A 20,460-nucleotide genomic window follows, 5' to 3' on the forward strand; every position below is an offset into this window, starting at 1 on the left:
TTAGCTTTTTATGACAAATTGATACAAATTTTTAATAGTGTGGTGATAAGATCACCAAAGGGGGGATTGATGGAGCAGGTAGTGCAAAATTTTGTATACCTCCTCTATCCTGCATGAAAAATACTAATTATATAATCTATTAACTATAATATTATTAAACGAGTTTGCATGTATATTAATCAACATTATTAATATTTGAATTACACTTGGGATTTGCATTTTGCATGGCTAAATAACCTTTATAACTAAAATCTGTACGCATATTAACAATAGTATATGTGGTAATAGAATACTGCGTGATATATGTTGCTTTTTGTAATGTTGCCCCACGAGGAGGGCCGAAAAGGTGAATATAATGGCTTTAAATGTTGCTATATGCTAGATAAATAAAAGCACATAGAGGGATTAGTAAGGGGTTAACATTAGATTCATTATTTCTATGTATTAATTACTCTTTTGTGTTTGTTTCGCTTAAGTTGGCAATTGGACCTAAGTCAAAGATGGCCGCTGACACTACAAGACGAAGTGGCCACTGTTTCACGAGGCGCGGAGTGAGCTATGCATGCGCGAGAAATCTCATAAACCTCGTTGCGACCTTTGTTCACTATGTTCCCGGACAAGGACAGAAAAGGGGAGGTCTGCCAAGATAGGAGAACAATCAACCTTACAATAAACCGGAACAAGCTGACTTTTTGACTAACCAATGACCTCACCCCTCGAACTGTACTGAGAACCTTAAACTTGCATCGGACGATCTCAACCAGCCAATCACGACTGTTCTAAAACTTTAAATTGTATCTTCTTTACTTCATTGTATTCTAAAAGGGGTAGTAGAATAGAGAGGGGGATCTTCTCTGACTCTTCGCTTTTACTTTTTGCGTCACGTCGCTTTGAAAGGCGTTTCCTGAATCTTTGAGGGTCTGGATGCTGCCCGATCATCTGATGACTGCGAACTTTTTCTAAATCTACGGGCAATGATAGATGCTTGCACGTCTCTGGTCCTTTGCCGATCTTTGGGACTGTAACGTGCTGAGCACAGAACCTTTGAGCTTTGGCCTGTTTTCGGAAAATTTACGACAAAATTATGCAGAGTCAATGAATTAGAGGACTCCAAATAGCCAGATTAGGTAAATATGATGTTCTGCGATTTACTCAAAATTTGATATAAATTTACTAAACTTGGATGAGACAAATGCAATTTAAATTCATTATAAAATTTTAGATAAACAATTATTGATTAACGAGAAATCATGAGTTGTGAGTTTTTCATTTAAGAGATAGATTCTGAAGTCTTAAAATGTGTTTTAGCTGGTTCTAAATCACCATCAACCAATCTAACTAATTTGGTCCATTGACCAAGTTGGAGGTATGCCTTGATGTTTTAGAATTAAGGATCTGTAGGTGAAGGGCCTTAATGTATATTTTGTAAAATAACTTTTTCTTCCCTATAGGTTATAAGGTGTTCCCCTAACATGTCCAGCACTTGGATCACTCATCCCTCCTGTGTGTGCAGACCAGTGTGGAAGTAGCGTGTGAGTGTTGGTGTTATGGGCCCCACCAATGACTGCATGTATGAATGAGCCAGTGTGATGTCGGGTCTGCGACGCAGGGAGAGTATTGGTATAGGTTGTTCCCCGTTATCCGGTCTTGCGCTGGATCAAAGACATAACAAAAAGGAATTGTTATATAAGAATACTAAAGAAGAGTAGTTCTTTTCCATAATAATAAGTCTACTATATGCAAGATTACTATCTAGGAAATTATCTATTCACTCAATAGAAGAGGAGCACAGGTGTTGGTTTACTGGGTATGTTCAAGTTAATAAGTAAGCACTCCTAGATATTATAAGTGTAGCACTAGATCTAGAAATCAGTTGTTATTTCCCAGATGTCTACATTTAGTTTCTTAGCCACTCCAGAAAGAAAGACACTCACATCAGGTCAGAACTAGACAGATGAGGTGTTCGATTGAAAAGGGAGCAGAAACCAGAGAACACAAGGCAGTCTCTTCTTTTTCATTTATTATTTTATTCCCATCCCCTTTCCCCCCTCAGGACTTTCTAGGTTTCCAGTAGATAATCTGGTTACAGGACGAGTTCTGGGAGAGGCATTAGGAAAGATCATGGTTCTGGTCTTGTGCAAGCCTGGAGATAGTTGTTTCTGGTGAGGGTTGTCCGTTCGGTCTGGTGGCTGTCTTGGTTGGTGGTGGGGTGGGTCAGTTAGCAACAAGTTCTCTGGCACTGGATTGATATGCACAGTTGCTATAGTTGACTGCAATTTTGCTGTGGAGGAAGTTGGATAGGTTGTCGCAGAGTTGTTGGGAGGCAGCTAGTTTGGTGGCAGTGGATAAGGGTCAGGTGAACTCCTTATTGATTGGGAAGATCTCCTTGTAGCTGTTGGAGCTTCCTTCAATGCAGTTCACTAGGGCTTTTTTCTTGGTGTCTCTTAAGTGCTGCTGATAGCGTCTGAGTGCAGACTTCTCCTTGCAGCTGTTGGAGCTTTCTTCAATACAGTTCAATAGTGCTTTTTTCTTGGTGTCTCTTATTTGCTGGTGATAGTGTCTGATTGCAGCCCTGTAGGTAGTTCTGTCGGTGCGGTCATGGCTGACTCTCCATTTCCTTTCTAGCTGTTTACAGTGTTGTATGGTGTCTCAGAGGTCTTCTGTGTACCAGATGGCCTGCTTTGTATGATCTACTATGCTTGTTGGGTTGAATGGGTACGAGGAAGTCCGAGCAGTTCTTGATCAAGTTGTTGATGTCTTTGTCGAGGTTATATGTGGGGCTAGGTTGATCTTTGATGAGGGCGCTGAGCCAGTCTGCTTCTGTGATTTTGACCCAGCAGTGGCTTGGAATGCTGAACCTAGTAGGGGTGTTGACTTGAGGTGTGTTGATTTGGAAGTGAATGATGGAGTGGACAGGCCATGTGACCAGTGTGGTGGAGTTGTATTTGATGCTGTGGCTTGTGGTGAAGATAGGGTCCAGTGTGTCCCCTGCTGTGTGTGTTGGTTCTGGAATGAGCTGGGTGTGGCTGATGTGGCTCACGATGTCAAGGAGTGCTGTGGAGGAGGGGTCATTTTCGTCTTACAGGTGAAAGTTGAGGTCATCGAGGAGAATGCAGACTCTAGAGTCGATGGTGAGGTGTGCGATGAAGTTGGTGTAGGTGGCTCGTGGTCTAAGTGGTCAGTAGGCGAGGGTTCCGATTAGTGCGAATTATTAGTTAATGAGGAGATGCAGGGCATTTAATGTGATAATGAAATTCAGGATCATGAATTGGTTAATTTTGGATCTTTTAGATAATTGAGGAATAAAGCTTTAGAAAAGCAACAGATTCTCTTAAACGGGTATGCAGGGTCTTTTTATAATTGACTAGTTTTGGAAGGAATAATGTGGTGTGAAGCTAAATGACTGCAGTTTTTGGAAGGATATTCCTAATTCATTAGCTTGTGAGGTGATTTGATTATGACCTAAAGAAGCAGCAATTTACTTTAAGCTGTGAAACGTGTTGGCTGTACAACATCAAAGAAACCAATTACTGTATTTGATATCATTTGAAATTTGAAATTGTTTGGCTGTGCTACATCAAAAACAATTAAGCAACACTGAATTTTGGAAGTCATTTTACGTACATAAAGATACAAATTAGCAAAATGTAAATGAAGAACTAATGAAATAATATTAATACTGCAAGTAGATTGTATTTACAACTGAGTTTGCAGGGTAACATTAACTTAGAAGCAAAACCTTGTTTCAGCATCTGGTTCTTTCTTGGACCCCTCACCCTCAAGAGACTTGTGAGTGGAAGTAAACTTATTCAAAACACCTGTATTATATTCATGCTATGCTGCCATCTTCCTGGCCCAGTGAGTGACTACCATGACCATTTGCTGGAATTATGCACTATGGTGGCATTACAAGCAGGCATTAAATCTGTTGATCTTGCTACTACCTGAAACACTGGAGCTGAGTCTACTTATCCAAGGATCTACCATTTTAAAAGAGCATGCTCTGGACCCTTTTTGTTTTTACCATGCCTTGGGTTGTCGACCACATAGCCATTCAGCTATTTTTATTTTCCAAATACAGTATGATTCTATTTTTCCATCTATGCCCCAGTAGGGCACGATATCCACTACACCTTAGTGACTAATGAATGCTTTACAAAATGTTTCCATTTCAAAGAACCCTGAGACTGCCTATCAAACATCTCAGAGAAAGTGCCTCAACTCTAAAGTTCTAAAGCTTGAGTTGCTAGATACAAAACTAGGCTGCAAGAAGTGGAAGTAACCTTCATCAATAACAGTAATTCTGAATGTTGACCCTGGACTTAGCATAGTCTAGGGTCAAAAAATGGATGTGGCCTCCTCTTTCTCTACGAAGCTTGATAGGTATTCTAATCTTTCCTTTCGTTTCCGTACTGTGCACACTATCAGCATTTTTGCACAGTTTTTTTTCACATGAGCACTGCATCATTATTTTAATCATGTACGTAGCACCTTATTGTTCTGCATTTTCATTTTTTTTTATAATACGCTTTCAATATAAATGTTTTGTGTCCTTATTTCTACAATTTATTCGCGGAAACACTAGGATCTTATTGGTTCTTTCAGGTGTAACTGATTTAGCCTCATTAATTATACCCATTGTACATTACTTCAAGTATACATAGTTTTCTTTAAAAGGTACATTATTGAGTTGTTGTATTCTTTTTACCTCAACCTATTAATTGAAGAAGATGCTGCTCCGTACGAAGTCTTAAACCTGGGTCCTCCCACGACCCGTGCACAGTGGCACTCAAGCGATTGATAAGAGGGCCTATTTGTACTGTCATTAAACTCTTCCTGACTTCAGGCATAGTCCTTTCTCTATGCCAAAAGGGTGCTCAGGAGACATAATGCTTAGGCAGCAGTGCTCAAGCACTGCCACTTGATTCCCCTATTGCTCGCACTCTCAGTAGTGATGGAAAGTACATTTGTCAAAGTGCTTGTCTATATTTGTTGGGACCCTAGCTCATTTAGGAGTGGGAACAGGCAGGTGTTCAGTCCAGTATAGCACAAAGACTGGCTCCAGCTTTACTTGAAGGGCTCCTCAGATTCAGGAATGACATCGGGAAGGAGGGCCTGTTATCACTAGATGTGTAGGTTCCATGCAGTACGGTCTCTCTTGATTTTTATTAACTTCTTCTTGCAGCGAAAGTGATGAGCCAGTGGTTCCTAGGTCCCACTCATTTCATTCCAGAAGATACCAGGTGTTCGCTTTCATGTTCAGATCTATAACGTTTCAGCTTCACTTGCCTGTCCACAAACTTCCTACGTTGTCTCATGTTCTATTTAAATGTATTGCCCCACCACTAGATGCATTGGTTGGTGCATTCCTTTGAATTCCAGACTTTTTCTTATGCTGATGACGATCAGCTCGTTTTTTTTTGGTTCAGTCAGTCTTCCACTAGCACAGTCAGACACCTGGGTGAGTGTCAATCAAGAGAGTGGAAGAGAAAGGGGTGGAGGAGTTGGCCTAACGGCTAGGGCGGTCGACCTCAAATCTGGGGAGCCGGGTTTGAGTCTCAGCAATGATGCTGAACATCCTGTGATTCTGGGCAAATCACTTAATCTCCCCTTGCCTAACAAACATGAATGTGTCCTCATGTAACGCAACTGGTGCTATGTAAAGCGCTCTGATACCCGATACCGGGTCATGTTTGCGCTATATAAAACTCCGTAAAAAAAAAGAAGGAAGATGCTGACCAAATTGAGAGGGGTTTCCCTTTAAGGACGGTTTCCCTCACTCACCAGAGGTGGCATGCTTCATCATCGGGAATCCTACTCGCGCCATGAAGCCTAGTCATGGTGCGCGCTATGACCACCTCGCTGCGAGGGAGGAGCTCAGGGATGTTATAGTTTTCAGAGGGGTTATTACTAAGACCCAATGTGAGATAACAAGGCGTAGTGAGGGGTGCAGTGCTAGTGGTGGAGTGAGTGAAAACTAACTACTGCTGGTCTACTGACCCACGATCTGATCATGTGGTGCACTCTCTGTGCCTGCCCCCTCAGCTGGGAACCTTGGTGTGACTTTTGGCATAGGTCTTCACTTTGAGCTGCAGGTTTCTGCGTATCAATCATTTAATAAACTTCAAAGGCTTTAATACTAGTTACAGAGAAAGGCACCCAGTATTACCCCTCCCCTAGAGTTACTGATACCGGGGGGGGGCAATTACCTAGAATTCCATGTTTTGGGGAATAATATGCAGCAATCAGTGTTACCATGCCCATTTCTCCCATGTTTTCCTTTTATCTCACTTGGATAAATCCGCTGCTTCCCTGCAACAAAGTCTCTAAGAATAAAAAGGGCTAATGTGTTTCCTCTGAATTCTTTTTTAAATTCTGATGGCGCTTGTAAGTCTTGATACTGCCCACATTGGAATTACAAGTCTACTTCCAACAAAGGCTAAAATGTTAAAAACCTGGCAGGGAGGCTTGTGGTCTAAGCACTTCGACCATGCCTTGGCAACACAAAACAACATTTATTTATTTTTGATCAAGAAAAGCATTCAGTTTAAGGCTTTCTGTATTACTTTTAAATGCAAGGTCTCTGATTAAACATTGCACGAAGTGTGCACTGCTTATTGAGGAACATAACTTAAAGATGGCTTTCACAATGGAGTCCTGGTCTTATGAAGCCTCCGGTCCCGATTTAACTAAAGCGACACCCCCAGGCTTTCACTGCCATACCCAAGATATACCACATTGGAGGGGGGGGGGGAGGACTGACGGTCATATACCATGATTCCCTGGAGCCTTCCTTCCACAGCATCTAACCAGGCTTGTGAAGCACTTTTGTAATCTACGTACCTCTCATCATAATACATTCAAGGGGATTCTCCTCTATCGACCCCCAGGACCTAGAGGCGACTTTCTTGAGTCAGTCGGAACACTATTAGAGGAGGGACTCTGTGCGGACTCCTTTATGGTGCTGGGAGATTTTAACTTCCATCTTGAAGCTCTTCCCGATCCCGACACCACTAGGCTGGGACAAATGATGAGCGCGGAGGAACTCAGGCAACTGGTAGAAGGCCCCACCCATGATGCACTACACACTTTAGACATGATTTACTCCAACAATCCCAATCTGACCTGCACCGAGGCATTCCCTCTTTCCAAACAGACCGCTCTGCCATTCTATTTGAATTGACTGAGCCAAACTGCCAGCAACTCAAATCAGAGCCTAAAAAAAATATAGAAATAAGAGCCTGGAAAAATATAAATAGGGCCGAGTTAGGAGATATACTCAGGGCAAAAGCTCGACCTCTTCCCTTAAGAGTTGACGAGGTCACTTCTGCTTACACGGAATGGTTAGACGCCGTATGTAACAAACTAGCCCCTGTGAAAATATGGACTCCCAAGCGGGCGCAGCCATCTGCCCCTTGGTATTCAGAAAAATTAAGAATGCAAAAACTTGCTTGTAAAAGACTAGAGCGAGCATGGAGAAGAGGCTATAATAGTACAGATAAAGAGACGTATAAGTTAAGCCTCACCATCTACAAGAAACTATTATTTGACACTGAAAGGATATTCTTTTCGGAGCAAATCAATCAAGCAAAATCCTCCTCAAAAGAACTCTTCAAAACAATAACTAAACTCTCTGCCCCCAACATTTCCAACAGTTCTACAAATCAGAGTAGTCCTGAACTATGTGAAAACCTAGCCTCCTTCTTTAAACAAAAGGTGGAAGCAATTTCCTCCTCCTTTACTCCTTCCCAGAAAGTGGATACTGGGACATCAGCCATGGCAGGGTCCTGTGGATCCAAAGCAGTTCCGTTCAGTCCAGTAATAACTTTATTTCGGTCAGTTTGACCTTAAAAGTACGTCTAAAATTGCATACAATTCATTTACTTTAAAAAGAATATGGATAAAAAGAAATAGAGCAATATTGGATACATACAATAAAAATAATTACATAAAACATACAGAGGTATGGCCTAACGCAAATGTGTGGTGTGATCTATTCTATTCAGGTGGCTCCACAAATGAGAGAATCGGATCATATGTAACAATAAACTGATCGAAGATGGAAACAGTACTGGCATTTAAAAGTGTATGTGCAAGCTGTATGAGCAGGTGACAGGTCCATTTATCAGAACTTGATCTTAGCCATTAGATGCAGATTCTCAAGAACAACTAGCCAATATAACAATAAATCCAAAAATGTAAATAGGGTGCATCAATACAAATGTTCTCAATTGAACAGTGATGGTGAAAGGCCCTTTAAAATTCCTCATTTCATTTATGCAAAGCTATGGGCCTTGTTTATTGAGTTGATTTTAAAAGTGCTCTGCGAGTACACCACATGGAAAATAAAAAACCTGCTACTGAGTATACTATCGGGTAATAGAATCATATTTCAGTATCCTAAAAGCCTCGTAACAGGGCCTGGTACCTAGGTTTCTGCAAATCTGTACCAGCCACCGTTTTCTTGCTTTGTGGTAACCGGGGCAGCTAAAAAACACATGAAGGTCTGATTCTGTGGGGCAGTCACATGCTGGACACCCCAAAATTTGCGAGCCCCCCCACGTATTTGTTAAAGAAATTTGTGGCAGGACCCCGTGTCTGAACTGCAGATAAAGCTTTCTTGCGGTTGCTGGCTTGATGTCGTTCAATGCCGGCTCTAGGCTATACCTGTCCTTGGTTTCAAGGAAGGCTGCAGTCAGCTTACCATCATCATAGTCTTTATTCGATTTTAAAAGATCATAAAAGACACAAACAAAGAACACAGTAAAAACATCTATTAAGTGCCCTATAAAATACTTGGGGCCATCAATAAATACCTAAAAAAATTTAGGTTAAAAGAACATTAAACAGATCATAAGACTACAAGGTGAGATAAGATATTAAGAAAACAGCAAATACAAAAAGAAAGATGGGAAACAGCAGTTATAAAAAACCCACAATCCAACTTAATGTAGCTTCATGGGGGAACTACCGGTATGTACATGGGAACATTATTTCTTAAATTGCCCAGATCCTCGTGACACACAAGGCATGAAACATGTTGATCCCCTAGAGTAGAGCTACATGACTAGATACATTATCTCTAGTACACAGCCACTCTATATTATTTTTTTAATAGGGTAGTTTACCTTCTGAATAAATACCGACTAGGACTAACTGACCCTTTTTATCTCACTCCTTGTTACATCTACACACACTAGGCCCCTCACCCCCATGCACCAATCGGCAGGAACAAAAGATCCCCGATAAAGAGCACCGGTTTCGGGAGCCCGTCAAGTATTGCAGCGCCGACTTGACGAGGGGCATTGCTCATATGATGAAGCATGACATCTAGCTTGCTGGGTGTGTGAGAGCTCTAGTTCCACTAAGGGAATTCCCTTTGTCTTCCCTTGGTCATCTCCTGGTAACTAGTGGATGTTTAATTCTCCACATTCACTTCCTTTCCTCCCTGATCTCTTCTCTGTATATGAGGAACTGTGTACCTTGTTTCGTTGACAGGCTAAACAGTTGCCTGAGAAAGGTGTTTTCTGTCTGTGTGAGACTCGCAGAACTGCGGTGTCCCCAATTCTGCACCATACAGCGCCCCTCCCCAAGTTTGGACCTTGTATATTTCTGCAGGACTCACAGGTTTATGGCTAGATTTTCGAAAAACCTTCAATAGGCCCCCTGATGATTGTGCCAATTTTTTAGGGTTGATATTTTAATTTTGGCCCCCCAGTCCATGGATTCTGTAATGGTGATGCCAAGATAATCAAAGGAGGATACTCTCTCTAGAGGTTTGCAATTTAAGGATGGATTTGGTTGAGTGCTTTTGGCAGAATTGAGCGCGATTAATTTGTTTTTTTGAAGGTTCATTTCAAGCCCTCTTTCCCTGCAAAACACATCGAATCTATTTAATACCCTATGTATCCCCATAGGCGATTTAGATACTAATAGAGTGTCGTCAGCAAACATCATAGCTGGGATTTTGCGTGATGCCAACTTAGGGATGTCTAAGTCTTTCTCGGTGAACAGAAAGTCAACCAGCCCATTTATTTAAAGGCTAAAAAGGGTCGGGCGAGCACGCATCCCTGACAAATGCCTCTATTTACAGGAATGGGGGCCGTAAGTTTTCCTTCCTTGCCATATCTAATTTGGGCATAGTTTCCCTCGTGCAACCGCTTTATGACTTGATACAGGTAAAGCGGAAGCCCCAACTCATGGAGAACTGCCAACAGCTTCTCCCTTGGGACCAGGTCGAATGCGGACCTCAGGTCTACAAATATTAGGTAGAGGCTGCCACCTTCCAGACCCACGATCTTCCATTGTAAAATTTGTAGCCTGAGGATTTTTTTTCTGAACCCTGCCTGTAGGGGAGTGAGTATCTCATGTTCCTCCATCCAGCTCTGCAGTCGCAGCAACAACACACATTCGGAGGGAAAGAGGGAAATGAGAAATAAGCGTTGCCTATGCTTCCTCCACACAATCGAGACTGAAAACTCGTGGTGGACCGGGGAGCAGTGCGGGTCACAGAAACAGTGCACATTACAAATATGCAGTAAAACAGTTAAAAGAGGTACCGATTGTATTTTTTAAAATTCCGCTAGAGATGCTTGCTCAATTCTGAAGTTCTGAGCTCAGCGTATAATGCCAACTGCGCGCGTCCGCCTTATACAATCTACCATTCCACCTCAGAAACTCTACCGAGCTCCTCTCTTTCAGGAAGGGGCTGAAAACTTGGTTATTTACTTCATAGTCACCCTTCTCCACAGCAACCAAATAGGCAGTGCTTAGCGCCAGGACACACTAGGGTAACCGTTGCGCTTAAGAAATTAAAATAACATAACATAACGTGCACTAGGCCTTCTAGTACACTGGCCATCTATTCCTTTCAATCATCGTGTCCTCGTGTACCAAGAAGGGCTCGCCAAAACAAGTACTTCTTGTGGTTGCTCATTTTAAATGGACCAGAAATGGTAGTAGACCCTTTAGCATGCCAGGCTCACAGCTATTGAATAGATCCTAAGTGGGTCGTCCCACTGTAGTGATTTCCTTTACTACTCCTCATGCCTGAATGCTTTTTGTGTGGGTAGGCCTAGTGCCCGCGACAGGAAACAGCCCAAAACGCAATGTGGCACTAGGCCTACCCACACAAGTGAGGTACCATTTTTCTCGGAAGACATTGGGGAATGCGGGGTGGGTGGAATTTTGTGGATCCACGCAGAATTCAGAACTTTCCACTACAGACATGTAAGGAAAATGTGGGTTTTTTTGCACATTTTGAGGTTTGCAAGAGATTCTGGGTAACAGAACCTGGTGAGAGCCAGGTAAGTCATCCCATCATAGATTTCCCTGGGTGTCTAGTTTTAAAAAATCATTGGGTTTGCTAGGTTTCCCTAGGTGCCGGCAGAGCTAGGGTTAAAAATATACAGCTAGGTACTTTGCAAAAAAAGGGTCAGTTTTCACTGTGAAAATGTGGTGTGTCCACGTTGTGTTTTGAGCTGTTTTCTGTCGCGGGCACTAGACCTACCCATACAAGTGAATTACCATTTTGCTCGGAAGACTTTGGGAAATGCGGGGTGGGTGGAATTTTGTGGACCCACGCAGATTCCAGAACTTTTCACCACAGAAATTTGAGGGAATTTTTTTTTTGGGACTAATGTTGAGGTTTGCAAGGGATTCTGGGTAACAGAACCTGGTGAGAGCCAGACAAGTTATCCCATTCTGGATTCCCCTCAGTGTCTAGTTTTGAAAAATGTATAGGTTTGCTAGGTTTCCCCTAGGTGCCGCACGAGCTAGGGTTCAAAATCTACAGCTAGGCACTTTGCAAAAAAAGGGTCCGTTTTCACTGTGAAAATGTGGTGTGTCCATGTAGCGTTTTGGGCCGTTTCCTGTAGCGGGCACTATGCCTACCCACACAAGTGAGGTACCATTTTTTTCGGAAAACTTTGGGGATCGCGTGGTGGGTAGAATTTTGTGGATCCACGCAGATTCCAGAACTTTCCACCACCGAAATGTGAGGAAAATGTGTTTGTTTGTTTACAAATTATTTAGGTTTGAAAGGGATTTTGGGCAATAGAACCTGGTGAGAGCCAGTCAAGTCACCCCATCCTGGGTTCCCCTGTTTGTATAGTTTAAAAAAATGTATAGTTTAGCTAGGTTTTCCCAGGTGCTGGCAGAGCTAGGTCTCACAATCTACAGGTAGGCACTTTGCAAAAAAAGGGTCAGTTTTCACTGTCAAAATAAAGTGCGTCCATGTTGTGTTTTGAGCTGTTTCCTGTCGCGGGCACTAGGCCTACCCACACAAGTGAGGTACCATTTTTCTCGGAAGACTTTCAGGAATGGGAGGTAGGTAGAATTTTGTGGATCCTCGCAGATTCTAGAACTTTCCACTACAGAAATGTGAGGAAAAGTTGTTTTTTTGGTCAGATTTTGAGGTTTGCAAGGGATTTTGGGTAAGAGTACCTGGCGAGATTCAGACAAGTCACCCCATCCTAGATTCCCCTTGGTGTCTAGTTTTCCAACATATATAGGCTTGCTAGGTTTACCGAGGTGCTGAAGATCTAGGGTTCAAAATATACAGCTAGGCACTTTGCAAAAAAGGATCTGTTTTCACTGTGAAAATGTGGTGTGTCCATGTTGCGTTTTGGGCCGTTTCCTGTAGCGGGCACTAGGCCTACCGACAAAAGTGAGGTACCATTTTTATTGGAAGACTTTGGGGATTGCGGGGTGGGTAGAATTTTGTGGATCCACGCAGATTCCAGAACTTTCCACCACCGAAATATGAGGGAAATGTTTTTTTCTTTTTTTTTTACAAATTATTTAGGTTTGAAAGGGATTTTGGGCAATAGAACCTGGTGAGAGCCACCCCATCCTGGATTCCCCTGGGTGTCTAGTTTTCAAAAATGTATAGTTTTTGATAGGTTTCCCTAGGTGCCGGCAGAGCTAGGGTTCAAAATCTACAGCTAGGCACTTTGCAAAAAAAGGGTCAGTTTTCACTGTAAAAATAAAGTGCGTCCACGTTGCGTTTTGAGCTGTTTTCTGTCGCGGGCACTAGTCCTACCCACACAAGTGAGGTACCATTTTTATCGGGAGACGTGGAGACAGGATTGTAGAGCAACTGTTATTACCTATTGACTTTTGATGCATTTCTGCCTCCCAAAAAAAAGACTATGTGTAAAAAAAATGTCATTTTGAAAAATGACCTATAATTCTCATGCTAGTATGGGTACTCACAATTTCGAAAATGTGCAAATATCTACTGTTTCTAAACTCTATATTTTGTTCCAATTTCAGAAATTCATAGGTGTCTTTCATACCTATTTTTGCATGTATACATTTTCCCAAATTAATTGCTATATACCCCGTACATAACAAAAAAACATTGCAAGACACTGCTCAGTTATTGGCTCTGGGTTCATCGGGTTCTTGGTGAACCTACAAGTCTTATATATCCTCACAACAAGAAAGGTCCAGCGGATGTAACGGTATATTACTTTTAAACAGCTGTTATAATTGGATGAAGTAACAAGTGAAAACCTTGACACAAATGGCTGTTTTTTTCAACACATTTTCAATTCTTCCTATTTTTAACTTTTAGTTTCTATAAAGAAAGCTTGAAGGATCTACACAAATGACCCCTTGCTGAATTCAGAATGTTGTCTACGTTTTCAAAATGTATAACTTTCCAAGATCCATTATTGCTTTCATACTCATTTCTACCATTAACTGGAAGGAGGTTGAAAGCACAAAAATAGCAAAATTAGACTATGTCCCAGAAAAATGCCCAAACTGTGTAAAACATTTTGGTTTTCTGACAAATGTCTACTTGTCCCTGAAAGCTGGGAACATGGTGATTTCAGCACCACAACCACTTTGTTGATACCATTTGCAGGGAAACAAACAGATGCTTTCATCTGTAGCCCGTTTTCCCCATTTAAAAATAAAAAATGGGAATCCCCATGATGTTGGAAGAAAAGGACGCAAATTTGGCGTAGATATCTAATGTGGTCAAAAAGTCACAGGGGCCTAAGCGCAAACTAACCCAAATAGCCAAAAAAAGACTTAGCACAGGGGGGAAAAAGGCCTAGCAGCAAAGGGGTTAAGCACAATCTCGATCAAGAGTTGGCAGCCATGGTTGAACTTCTTGATTTGTTGGCGGCATTCACCGTGGTCTTCGACCCCATTCGGTGTCCACGGATTGGCCAGGGCCTGGCTAAAGTCCTATCTGGAAGACCAATCTCAAATGTTTTTTCTCTCCCCTTCATAACCTTAGCCAATATCTACCTGACCTTCCTGGCTAAACTTGTTGAAGCTTGGGGTGTGAGGTTGATCTTGTATGCTGATGACACCCAGCTGATGCTTTCATTCCAGGATAAGGATGTGGGAGTTTTGAACACCTTCAAGGGCTGCCTGAGGGTCATTGGTGAATAGATGAACATTAGTTGCCTTAAACTGAATTCTGAAAAACACAGAAATACTCTTTTTTGGCATTAGTAGTCACCCAGATGCTTATAACCGGTGACCTTCACAGCTGGGCATAACACCCACCCACGTCCCATCATCAGTTGTAAGAAATCTAGACTTCAAATTTGAATCTAACCTGTCTTTCAAACCTCATTTTAGAGCTGTGGAGCTAGCTGTTTCCCCACGTTGAAATCTCTCAGGAAGATGCTCCACCTGATCCCTGAGGAAAATGGTAACATCATCATTCATGCGTTGCTTACATTTAAGCTAGATTACACTAATAGCCTGTATCTGGGTCTACCATCTTATCTGCTATGCCTCCTGCACATCATTAAAAACACAGCAGCACGTTTAATTTTGAAGATTACGGCCCGCTTATCTGTTTTGGCCTCCTTACGCAGTCTACACTGGTTGCTCATTGACAGCCATATTAAATTCAAAGCACTAATCTTTGCCTACAGAGCCTGCGAGGGGAGACCCTCTGTATCTAAGAAGACTTCCTGCCTACCAGCAGGGGAGATCATTTTGCTCCAATGCACAAAAACATATACACTTTTCCAGGATCCACAAAGTAAGAAGAGGAGGTCACTTTTTGACCACCAAACTCATTGCCTACGACCCTACACTTTGCTCCTCCCGAACCATTTTTCGCAAACTTATGAAGCCTTTTCTTTTTGATGCAAAGACTTTTTGTTCGAGGTTTGACTAGACTTCATCTGTTCCACAATTAGACTTCTGGCACCAGGACACTTCTTCAGAAGCTGCTGCGTGCTTTATACATTTTTATTGTATTGTATTGTACCTTTCTCCTTGTTAGATTAGCTGGATCTACCCTCAGAATCAGTGAGACATATATATAACCTGTGTGCTCTGTTTGATAGAAACTTCCTCTTTCATCCATAAGTAAATTGAATGACAAGGAGTTCATTTAACCACCAACACAACTCCCCCCCCCACTAAAACTGCCTTGCCCCTGATAATGGCAGTGGTGATCTCACCTGAACTGCTGTAACAGTTGTATTCTTTCCTTCCAACATCTACAGTGAGTAGTCTGCAAATGGCTCAGAAAACAGCCTTTTGACTCATTCTCTGCCTCGAGCACAGTGGCCATATGATGCCCACCATTCAGACACCCTGCTGGCTCTCAATCAAAGAGTGATCACATTTCAAACTTTTTTTGTATAGTCAACAGTTCTCTGAAGTTCCAAATGCAGACATACCTTGCAGATGCAACTAGACATCCTCCTAACTAGACTTTAAATTTTTGGTAGTATTTCTCTCAATGTTCAGTGCTTCACTTTGCAACCAATGAACTAGGCAGTACTGAAAACTTTTCCATTCAGCTTAGCGCAATGTTGCCTCTTTAGCTTTGAATCATTGTGCATCTGTTCTAAGATTGCCACCACCCAGCATCAAGGCCTGTCGAGTCTGACCTCCACACCTTGGACTTCATATCAAGTCTAATCCATCTTTCATGGTTATAACTTCCAAAGTTTCTTTGCTTAATCTTTTATGTCTAACACTTAATCTTTCATAAGCCTAAGCAATTCTTTTTTCATTTTGTAAGCAGTCTCCTCATTACTCTGAAAGGCAGCAATACAGTATGGAGTGGATTACAGAAAGTAACATATAAATAAAATTATTCATTTAAGACACTTATTCCTATGCACAAAGCATAGTTTGGGTACATCCTTTAATACTTAAAACAAAGCATAAGTCTGTTGTGCCCCCAGAATACCATGAAATCTGCAGGTAAATATTTGTTGGTGCCCCTCCAAAAGCATTAGGAAAAGGGTAGGAGGAAAATATTTAGCTTCAAGAGGGGTGTTACACCCCCCGATATATGTGTTTTCTGAAAACTAGTTGGGTGCAGATGCTTTCAGTTGGGAATGATGAGGTGTCTGTAGGATTTAACCTGGGATTTGTGAATGCACACACTGACAAAAACAAACACACTCTCTCTCATCTCTGTTTTAAAAGTCCTAAAAAATGTTGATCGTTTTACAAAATAATGTTTCTATAACTTAGTACTCATACCGATCCTCATTCCTCTCCCTTTCCTTGTCCCTTAAGCCCTTCTATGCACCCCGCTTGTCGCATAATGTATTTTAACATTACATGACAGTGTGATTGTCGGGAAATCTGAAGCTCACCACCCCTATGCTTACTGACCAAGCTACACCCCTGAAACTTTTTGCCTGAAGATCTAAGACTTCTACACCAGCTCCTTCCATTCAGGAATGCTCTAAAGACAATGGTGCAGATTTACAAGCCCATTGCAACACTTTTGAGCTGCCATTGCGTCACTTTTGTGACGCAATGGCGGCATAAAAAATGCGGCAAATTTACAATGTGACGCATCTAGGGAGATGCGTCACATTGTAAAGCCCTGCGTGACATTATACTTGCGTCAGGTATAAGGTATACAGGGTGGGCGTCCCCACGCAGGAAAGCCTCGTAAAAGTGACGCAGTGAAATCTACAAGATATCACTGCATGACTTTTAGGACCCCACTGCGTCAAAACCTCACGCCTGCTTGAAGCAGGTGTAAGGAGTGACGCAGTGTATTGGGAATAGGGGAGAAACATACGATAGGGAGCACAAACAATAAGCTTAGGGAAGATGGTAACTCTATGGAGGTTGTCCAAAAATGTTAGAAATAAGAATTAATAAGTACTTGCTTTTAATTCCCACCCTCCTTTCTCTGACATATGTTGAAATTCATTATGTCTTTTCTGAAGCACCATCTTAGGTATCCTTTGTTTTGATATGCTGCCATTTGGTAAGTAATTTTATTTACGTTCAATTACTTAAAATCATTACATTTATGTATCTTAAAAGGATAGTCAAATAATCAAATAAGTAGATAGTACAAACATATGTTATAGAAATGGTTAATGTTTAAGTGTTTAAAAAAGATTTCCTTCAAAAAGTTCTGTGATTCATGGCTTGTGTCCTTTTAGCCAGGTGTGTCACTTGTGTTGGTCGAGTTCCACCTGGTGGGCTGCACAGTAAATAGTGCGCTTGTAATTGCATCAATTCATTTCCCCAACCTTGCAAGAGACATTGGAGTGTTGTTGGAACAGCACATGTCCAATGCCTCCCTGCAGAGTCTGAGACCATTGGCTCAGCAGAGAGGGATTGGGAGGCGACGTTGGTCATTGGCAAGGTGGGGGCAACAGCACGGCAAGTGCGGCAAGGAGTCGAGATGATAGTTACATAGCCTAGAGGAAGATAGCCCGGTCCCTTTGGGCCCAGTGTGGGTTAAAGTTGGTGATGGGCAGCACTAGAAGCCTCATGTAGGTGATTTTCTTTTGCTGCCATTCTGGATGAGGAACGTTAGCAGCCTAGTGATGGGAAGATGAGTTCTGATGAACCAAGGTCTAAAGAAGGGTAGTCGCATCATGGCTGTCCTGCTGTTGTGGCACTGACATGTAAAAGGCAAGCCTGGGCTCCTTCATGGCAGAAACGCCCCAATGGACAGGGATACAGCACCTGTTTCTAAACAGTCAAGTCAACAACTATGTGTCTCTAAATTAACACATATGTTTAGCTAGAAACACAAGATATCTTAGGGAATTAAATCTTTCCACCCATGATGCCTTAGCTTTTTCCCCTAATTTGTGAACTTGTGGAATGGGGGAAGTGAAAGCACCCACCGAAGCATCTTTGTTTAAATTACTAGGAGTGTGTTGATAAAGACCCGTTGGGGGTGTTGTTAAACATGCACTCACTATCTAATCATAAGTGTGAAATAGCCCTGTTGCTTTGGACTACAAAATCAGATGTATTTCTTCTATCTGGAACCCAAAGGCACATAGCCTCTGGTCATGATATTTCCATTGTATTACCCAAGAGGAATAGAATGCTCCAACACAGCAGGGTCAGAGAGGAGGGTGGAAAGATCTTCCCAGTCCAATGAAGGGTGGATCTTGGCATCCACCAAGTAGATCTTCCATTGCACTACTGGGGCTGTATTAAGCATATGACACAGTTTTCCTGTTTGCACCAAATTACAAGAATGCGCTGCCCCCTGGGGGGCAGCACAGTCAAGTGAAGTACAGAGCAGCTGCTATAAAGTTGCTTTGTATTTCATAGTACAGACGGCAACCTGCCTGCACTTTGAAGAGGGGAGAGATAGCCCCTTGCAGGAGTGTGCAATGAGTGACTGCACCCACCTATAGGGGATGTCTGGTGGGTTCATGGGACCCTCCTTCTCCCTTTCAGAGAGTTGCCTTTAGGAGGTGCACTGAAAGTGTGTCACATTTTTGTGAGGCACTTTCAGTGAGCCTCCTCAGGGCATGCTTGCTTCTGCACTGGAGTTCATAATACTGCACAGGCGCAGAGGCAAAGTGATTCCCTCATACAAATGAGGAAACACCCTCTCATAATAACACTGTCGCTACATGTGCGCCAGCGCTATCAGTATTACAGAAGGTAACGCTCAAGCGTCTGCGGCCCCTTCTATAATTCCAATGTGCGTCGGGGGCACACACAGTTGGCGCATACGACTGTTGCACCCCCCAGGACACAATGTATAATATGGCCACAGGTGCCCATGTTAGACTACAGAGTACTACTACCCTGCCTTGCATGTTGTAACATTGATTGTCAGTTTCAAAACCAGTTTCATATTCTGTATCTTGACCAATGCTTTGTTTTACATGCCTCAGGTGGTTTTCCCATGAATTGCTAAAGATAGCAGTATTGTCAATATAGGCCACACAGAACCTTTCCAGCTCTGCGATAACATGGTTCACCAGGAGCTGAAACATGGCAAGAGAATTCTTGAGCCAACCGATGTGATGCTAAACTGCTACAATCTTTCTAGCATAGAGAATGCAGTTTTTTCATTGGTACTAGGTACTTACGTAAAATGACAAAGGCAACAGTTTATGTCGAAAATACCCAAGAAGAGAATAGCACCCAGTTGGCCCTCTAACTCATCAGCTCTTAGAATCAGGTGTACATCAGTCATGGTCACTTCATTGAGGGCCCAGTAGTCCACACATACAGGTTAGTTCGTGGATCCTTGCTTGGGCACACATACCACTGGATTGGCCCAAAGTCCGTGAGAATGCCAATCATGCCTAAGTTCATCATTATCTTGCCTTTAGGTACTCCTGGACTGGGTCAGACATCCTGAAAACATTGTTCTTTCTTGACAAGCAATCCCCTGCATCTATGTCATGTACACAGACAGTGAAGTGAGATGGGAAACTCTATGCTCTCATTGTTCGTCAGACAGTAGCTCAGGTTCTATTCCATCTACAGAACCATCCTTCACATCAGTGTGCAATAGATCAGGTGGTGGTTCACTGTCTTCCTCAACTTCCACTTGATATAAAGTCCCTAAGGTCCGACTTCATCTTATGTAGGCCCCTACTGCATCTTGGCTAATGTTGGTCATCATCTTCTCACTCTCAAACAATGAAAGTCGCAATCTTTCCCGATTTATTTAGAATCATTTTCATGTCTGTCATTAGATTCAGATCTTTCTAAGAACTGTGAAAGGGTCAAGTCATTCGAAAACCTAATGCAACATTCGTCTGGCTCAAATTTCTACTCTTCACCATGTCAAGGTTAAACAAGAACCCATACAGACTTATAACCAAAATAATATAGTCTGAATTGATGTCATTTTGTCTTATATGTTCATAAAGGAATGTCTGGGTCACACACCTTGATGCACATAATCTATGCCAGTGTTCGACCTGTCATCCTTAGGGTGATCTTCCCCTAACTATTTGTCTGCTTACCCACACTTTTTGCTGTATCCTTTTCTCAGCCTTAGAACTCTGAGCACTTTACCACTGCTGACCAGAGCTAAAGTGCATGTGTTTCTCCCCCAAAACATGGCAACTTTAATATATACCTGATTGGCATATTTAGTTTACCTGCAAGTCTCTTGTAAAGGGGTATATCATATACTGTGGGACTGTAATCTAAATGCTATTAGCGGGGCTGCAGCATTACTTGAGCCATCCACAAAAGTAGCCTTTCAAACTTGTTTCA

Source organism: Triturus cristatus, chromosome 5_2, assembly GCF_964204655.1.
Source record: "Triturus cristatus chromosome 5_2, aTriCri1.1, whole genome shotgun sequence".
NCBI classification, from domain to species: Eukaryota; Metazoa; Chordata; class Amphibia; order Caudata; family Salamandridae; genus Triturus; species Triturus cristatus.